The sequence below is a fragment of the Giraffa tippelskirchi genome, chromosome 2 (assembly GCF_054371585.1).
Source record: "Giraffa tippelskirchi isolate mGirTip1 chromosome 2, T2T-mGirTip1v1.2.pri, whole genome shotgun sequence".
NCBI lineage: Eukaryota > Metazoa > Chordata > Mammalia > Artiodactyla > Giraffidae > Giraffa > Giraffa tippelskirchi.
In genome coordinates, this window is record NC_137276.1 from 157,506,005 (window position 1) to 157,513,102 (window position 7,098).

The 7,098-nt window shown below is 39.4% G+C and overlaps 1 long non-coding RNA gene across 1 annotated transcript in view; it reads left to right on the plus strand.

Moving 5' to 3' along the window:
• Positions 1–6,634, plus strand: part of LOC145524490 (uncharacterized) — a 65,823-nt gene extending 59,189 nt beyond the window's left edge. Inside the window, exons 17-18 of the long non-coding RNA XR_014067573.1 lie at positions 5,060–5,191; positions 5,779–6,634. This is a non-coding gene — a long non-coding RNA (uncharacterized LOC145524490). The remainder of the gene's footprint in view (positions 1–5,059; positions 5,192–5,778) is intronic.
• The last annotated feature ends 464 nt before the right edge of the window (positions 6,635–7,098 follow it).

The window sequence follows — 7,098 nt, forward strand, 5'->3', positions numbered from 1 at the left end:
TAGCAGGTGGGTTCTTTACCACTAGAGCCACATGGGAGACCCATGCAGGACAATGACGTATATTTAAACCATCATTATACTTTTACCTTTTAGGATGATCCTAAAGAAGCCTCTATATATCTGTCAAGAAAGACCCAAAACAAAGGTTACTTTTGGAAATAAGAGAATGTGGAATTTGCTGCCTAAGACATTGGGGAGGTTTCTTTTGCTTCTAAATGTAAAGTCCCCATTTGATAGGCTCTTTGTCCTATGCTATGAACAATCTTCCCATCATTTTTTCTAATATATCAACAAAAGATCATTAAAGCAACTTAACATTTCAGTTTGACAACTTATACTAAACTGTAAAAATGGCCCAGGACCCATACTAGATTCTGAGAATAGAAAAGTGAATTAGATAAAGTCTAGAGGTCAACTCAGGTAACAGAGAGTCCACAAAGGACATTGTGTGAACAAATGCAGAATGACCATAAAGTTTGGAAACATAGGCAAATATGTATAAAAATATACACATAATGTCAAGGACTTCTCCAATATATAAAACCAATAATGTAATATCATCTGTGTCTCCAGACTTTAATAGACACTTTACTGAATATAAGTACTATAGAGACATTATGGAGTCAGCCCCTAGAGTCCAATGAATAATTGATTCTGCCTGGAAGAGGCAAGTCAGGGAAAAAGATAAAGAGAAGGTCACATTAAATAGGGCTTTGGAAAATGAGTAGATGTTCATAAGGTGAAGGAAATGAGGAAAGGTATTCCATGGAGAGGTAATAGCACTGGAAGTAGGAATAGACACAGAGGTCACAAGAACTTTCAAGGAAGTGGACATTCAGAGTATTGTTTATTGGGGTTGGGAGGCTAAAGTATTGAAAAGCAACTGGAGAGATCACAGTGTCAGTTTCCTTCCATTAAAGACCCTTTCACTGGCAGCCAGAAGTTTGACAATCATCAGATGGATACTGGTAGGAAACACAACCAACAAGTGTTCAGAGGGTGGGTTGAGCAGTTAACAGCTTGCATTTATAAAGCATTAAGGGCAGATCAGAGATGCGCCTGCCTGATAAACTGTAGTGGTATCCAGTTGTACCAGATTCATGATAAACACTCACAGTGCCTGAGGTAGTCTTCTGCAGGGCTGGAGTCTGACTAGAGAATTTCTAGAGCCATCATTCTTGAGCCTGAGACCTGAAGGCTTAATCCAGTCAAAGACCATGAGGAACGCTGCAGTTGAATAGTATCAAAGCCTAAGTACAGAGTGAAAGATAGAAACTGGTGGAGGAATATCTGAGACTCACCTGGCATCACTTGGAGGCTTGTTAGAAATGCAACTCTATCACATCCCAGGTCTAGTGAACACAAATCTGCATTCAATAAGATTGTCAGGTGACTCTATGCTACTGGTCTGTAGAACACATGTTTTGAGTTTTAAGCAGCAAGGATCTAAACTGCTTGTTCTCTAATTCGGATGTGCACTGAAATCACAGAGTTTGAAGAAATACTGATCTCTGGGACATACCATCAAATACTCTGATTTAATAGGTGGGGTTAGAACATCAAGTGTTAGTTGCTCAGTCATGCCCAACTCTTTGCGACCCCATGGACTGCAGCCCACCAGGTTCCTGTGTCTATGAGATTTTCCAGGCAAGGATACTGGAGGGGTTGCCATTTCCTTCTCCAGGGAATCTTCCCGACCCAGGGATCAAACCCGTTTCTCCTGCACTGCAGGCAGATTCTTTACCGACTGAGCTACAAGGGAAGCCCTATAACAACAAAGGACAGGTATATCAGAGAGGTAATCAGGAAAATTTGTCACCAGGAAACAGGTCCTTGCTGTCAGAACTAAATGGAAATTTGGATTGATTGGATGGGTGTACAGAAGAGGTTAGAGGACTGTGAAATAAACATCTACAATTTGTTCAGAACCTTTAAGTTGTGTTCCCTCTTGATAAGCTTGGGCCAGCATTTCACACAGAATTAACTGCAAACTAACTAAGAGAGTACGTATTTTATTTCATTCTTTTGGACTTTTTATTTTGTATTGGGGTATAGGAGATTAACAGTGTTGTGATAGTTTCAGGTGAACAGTGAAGGGACTCAGTCATACATATTCATGTATCCATTCTCCCCCAAACCCCACTCCGATCCAGGCCACCACATAACATTGAGAAGAGTTTCATGTGCTATACAGTAGGTCCTTATTGGTTATCCATTTTAAATACAGCAGTGTGAGAGTACACACATTTTAAAATGTAGATTTTGGCCACATTGCACATCTTGAATGATTGTGTTCAGAGGTGAGACCAAGAAATCTGAAAGTAATCTGAATTTTCTATACATGCTTAAGGAGAACCTTATAGGTACTGAACTTATTATAAGTGTTTATGTAGATAGAGTCCTGGCTAACTGTAGAGGGACAATCTCAATTTAAATACTTCTCCTTGAGAGGGTTCTTGGTATTTATTTGGATAGGACAATTCTTCATTGTGCAGTATTGACCCACACATTGGAAAAAGTTTAGAATCCCTGGCTCTGACTATTAAATGCTAATAATATGCCCTAATCTTTGGGACAACCAAAATACTTTCTCTTACATTTATAAATGGTACCTCTATAAACTGCAAATTGCTTCAGACTCCTAAGTTCCCTGCCAAGATCATGTGAGAGATTGATAAAGTGTATGGAGGATTGCCTGTGTCTAACACTAGACTATGTCAAATATTGAGTTTGTGCAAATCAAATTATACTTCCTGAAGCTATGGACACATGCAAGTGAGGGACTGTGGAGTGCAGTGGAAAGAGCTCAATCTGTCATCAGCAGACTTGGGTTTGAGACCCCTCTCTAGCTGTGTACCATCGGGTAACCATCTCTTTTGCCTGGGATTTCCCACTCTATAAAATGGGAATTTTAAAGAAATGGTTCAGTTGTCTCATAGAACTGTCAGGAGATGATAAATATAAAAACACTTTAGATATCATACACTTTTATTTGGATAAAACAACATTATTCTAACTAATTCACTGTTATCTCTGTGATATATGAAGTCTCCACAGTGAGTGTCAGCTTATACCTTGACAGCACCACAATACTGTGTGTTTTAGAAGTTCTTCTGCATCTCTGTCTGCCAGCCAACAAGTCCTTTCATGGGTTAAAATATGTGTATCAAGTTGCTCAAATAAAAATAAACTGCAGCTGCAATTTTAAAAGTTGTTTTTGTTTCTAGCTCCTGCATCTAAAGCCTCTTAGAATTTCCCCCATACACATTCAGAAGCAGGTGGTCAATGGGAAATTCCCATAAGTCCTCTGCATAGCTGTTTTTAGCCTGCTTTCGATAGTGAGTTTCTCCTCTATCAATTTCTTTTTGCTATCTGTTCCTGTGTATTTCTTTCTTGCTCTCATACACATTGCAAAATCATAATATGCCTTTGTGCCAGATATCATCCTTCCCCCTTTCATATCGGCTGTCCATCTGCTCTTTGCTCCAGAAGTCTGGTACCATGGACCACATAAAAATGCCTTCTACTTTGCAGGTGAATTCAGCCAGTAGGTAGCTCCAGTAAGAAGTCAGAATGGGGAGGAGAGTGAAGTGAGGCTCTTCATTTATCTGGTTCCCACTTTCTGTAAAATTTACTCAGCCTAGCTGTGCCCCTTCACAGACGGTCACCTGCTCTTTTGAAGGCAGCTTCTGTGCAGGTTTTTCCTTTTATAGGTGAATTTCTCCCATCTTGGGTTGGGACCCTGCCACTGCTGCTATTCTCAGTTTCCACACTAACTCTTGTATTTCCTATAAACTCTGCTTAAATCTTTGTATTTATTCTTTTTGCCAATAAACCCACTTAGAATCATCCTGTATTGAGTGGGACATCAATGACCTTTTGGGACCTGTTACTGATATGCTGTGTCACCAAAATACTGGTTGGGGACCAAAGTTAACCGTGTCTCTGCCAATCACTTGCCAATGGACTTTCCTGTTAAGGCTTCGGTCTTCTTCACATATAATAAAATATAAATTTTGAATTATGTGATCTTGAAGGTATGTTCCCCAGTCTCCAACTATAGAGTTTACAATAGAATAGAGTAAGAGAAATTATTGTACAGGTATAAAATTTTCTATGACTATCATTAGCTAGAATTTGCATACCTGTGTTCTCTTCAGTGTCATTTCATCAACTGGGACTTGTGGCATCTGTACAGGTGGAAAAGGAGATTTCTGATGTTTGAATTACTTTGACACTTATTAATGTACGTGAGTTCTGGTGGGTGGTGGTTTTGATTGTTGTTTGCATATTTGGATATGCTGTGCACATTAAATTTAGAAATGTCTGATTGTTGGCCTATGTTGTCCAAATTTGAATGGTTTCAAAAAGGAAACACAGCTTTCTGTTCTTTTAGATAACATTCATCATCGTCCGTCAATCAATCAACTAGCTGTCTTGGAACACTTACTGTCACTCATGCTGATGCCAGCTTCTCAGTTACCATTGTTTTGACTCTTGGGAGGCAAAGAAAAGCACCCTGAGAGAAGGAAATGACAAGGAATGCTTGCCCATGGCAGCCTTTCATTTGGAGACAACAGCGACACTGTCGGCTCCCTTCAAAGCAGTGCTACTATTTTGTCATGTTACAATTTTTAGTAAACCTCCCTTGACAGAACTTAAATCAGAAAACTTGTAGCTTGCTGTTGTTGACTCTCAAGGATCTATTGAGCTGATAAGGTGACCTGTCAAGACTTATTCGAGAATAAAATCCCACTTTCATTTTAGTTATTCCTAGGGAATTCAAATCTAGTTTATGTTGCTCCTTTTTTGTTGTTGTTGCTGTTCTATCAAAGGACAATACTTAACACCTTGCAGAGTTTTGTTCTTCATTATCTTCACAATTACCATTCTCTAGTGAACTTTGGCTGTGGTGACTTTTGGTAAACAGCAGCATCCAGACATAAAGCCATGTTTTCGGATACAAGGCCAATACTGCATTTCACTGTGCTATAGATGCCTATCTATCCTCTACAGAGCATTGCATGCTTAGAGTATACACTTTTGCTTTCCTTCCCAGTATTCTAGGACTGAAAGAGCACACACAGCTGCCTGAGTGAGACAGAAGAGAGAAATGTACAGTCACCTGAAATGGCAGATGTGAGAAAATCTCCTGTCTTTTGGCAAGAGGTAAAGATCCCCAAGCCAAGAAGTAAGTCAACTTTAAGTCTATTTCAAGCTTCCATTCAATTCAACCATCATCTCTACACCTTATTCATGTGGGGCCATCTCACATCTTTTGCAGCAACCAAGCTCTGTGGACTCTAACTGCACAATGTCATCTATAATCAGTGTTTCTTTCCATATCTGCAGCATTTTCTACTCCCTAGATCCGTATTATCTCTCTCCTTTACTTCACAGTAAACTCAATCTTAAATTGCACCCATGTCTATCCTCATGCTGCCATTCAATTTGTCTTCCTCTTGTTACAATGCTCACCAAAGAGCTGCATGAAGGAGAGACTAATCTGTTTGTCTCAAGAATCTGAATACAGAACATGATAAAGACAGCAAACAAATATTACGGAAGTACTACAAGTTGTCCCAGTGATAAATATTACTGGATAAGATCTAAGGAAGCTCCTCAAAGAAATTTTATATCATATTAGATTATGTTAATGCAATGCTCTCACTGCATACTCAGTATTGAAGTTAAGATACTGTTTTAGTCTGCTAGGGTTGCTGTATTAACATACCACAAATTGGAAGCCTTAAATAACAGAAATTTATTTTCTTGCAGTTCTAGAGGCTGGAAGCTTGAGATCAGTGTGCCACTATGATTGGGTTCTGATGAGAACACACTTTCTAGCTATTATATAGCTGCTTTCTTGCTGAGTCTTAAAATTACCTTTCCTCGGTGTGTGCCCACGGAGAGAGAGAGAGACTGAACTCTCTGGTATCTTTTTTATAAGAGCACTAACTCCCTAAAGAGGTCCCCACCCTCATGGCTTCATCTGCTCCTAATTACCTCCCAAGGGTCACTCTTCAAATACTATCACATTAGTGATTAGAGTGTCAATGTATGAATCTGAGAGAGCACGAACATTCAGCTCAAAAGAAAATGCTTTGTCTTTTGGAAGAGATATTAATGTAAAATTTTATGGTGTCAAAACTTTACTGCTATTATGATGCCCTTGCCACTGGTCCTTCCAGACTGTACATAGCATGGTTGAATACTCTCCAGTCTTTGTGTATGTCACAGTACTTTTTTAGGCTTAACGGTTCTTCATTATCTGATACTCAAGGCCTTCACCCTGAAAATGCATACAGTCCCTATTCTTGAGTAGGGAGAGAACTGGCATTATTCAGTCCTATCATCTGCCAAGTGAACCCCGGCCTTCAAGCAATGTAATTAAAATTCAGGGAACTACAGTTGGAGGTGATTTGAAACTGGGGTTTCTTACCGACTAGTTCTGTGGAACTGGGCAATTCACAAAGGAATAATTTAAAACATTGACGTTGGAAAGTCAACTGCTTTGATTGATTTTTAATTTTCTCCTGGAAATTATTTCCCTACTTGTGAAGTAATCACAATAATATCTGCCTTACCTATACTAATCTACAAATTTGTGAAAATAAAATTCAAGTGATATACATTTTGTTGACCTAAAATGAACAGACTGCTAGCTATTTCTCAAGCAAAAATGGGTTTATTTGGGATCAATGAAGACTTCATTTCCGGGTTTGCTACTGGGGCAAGCCACATGCAAGTTCCCAGTAAAAATGGAGTGGAGAACTCTTTTAAAAAGGTGAAAAGGAATATTGCAAGGCTTCTCTGTCCATGGAATTCTCCAGGCAAGAATACTGGAGTGAGTAGCCATTGCCTTTTACAGGGGATCTTCCTGACCCAGGAATCAAACCCGGGCCTCCTGCATTGTAAGTGGATTGTTTACTGTCTGAGCCACCAGGGAAGCCCCATAGTGAATAAAGAATACCTTGGAGAAATTGAGTTCAAACTATAGTGACTTTTCATTGACTGAGTTGTGGCAGTCTCTCATTGGCTGAATTCTTGCCAACAGGAAGAGGAAGTCTTTCTTCTTCCTGTTGGACTCTACTATCT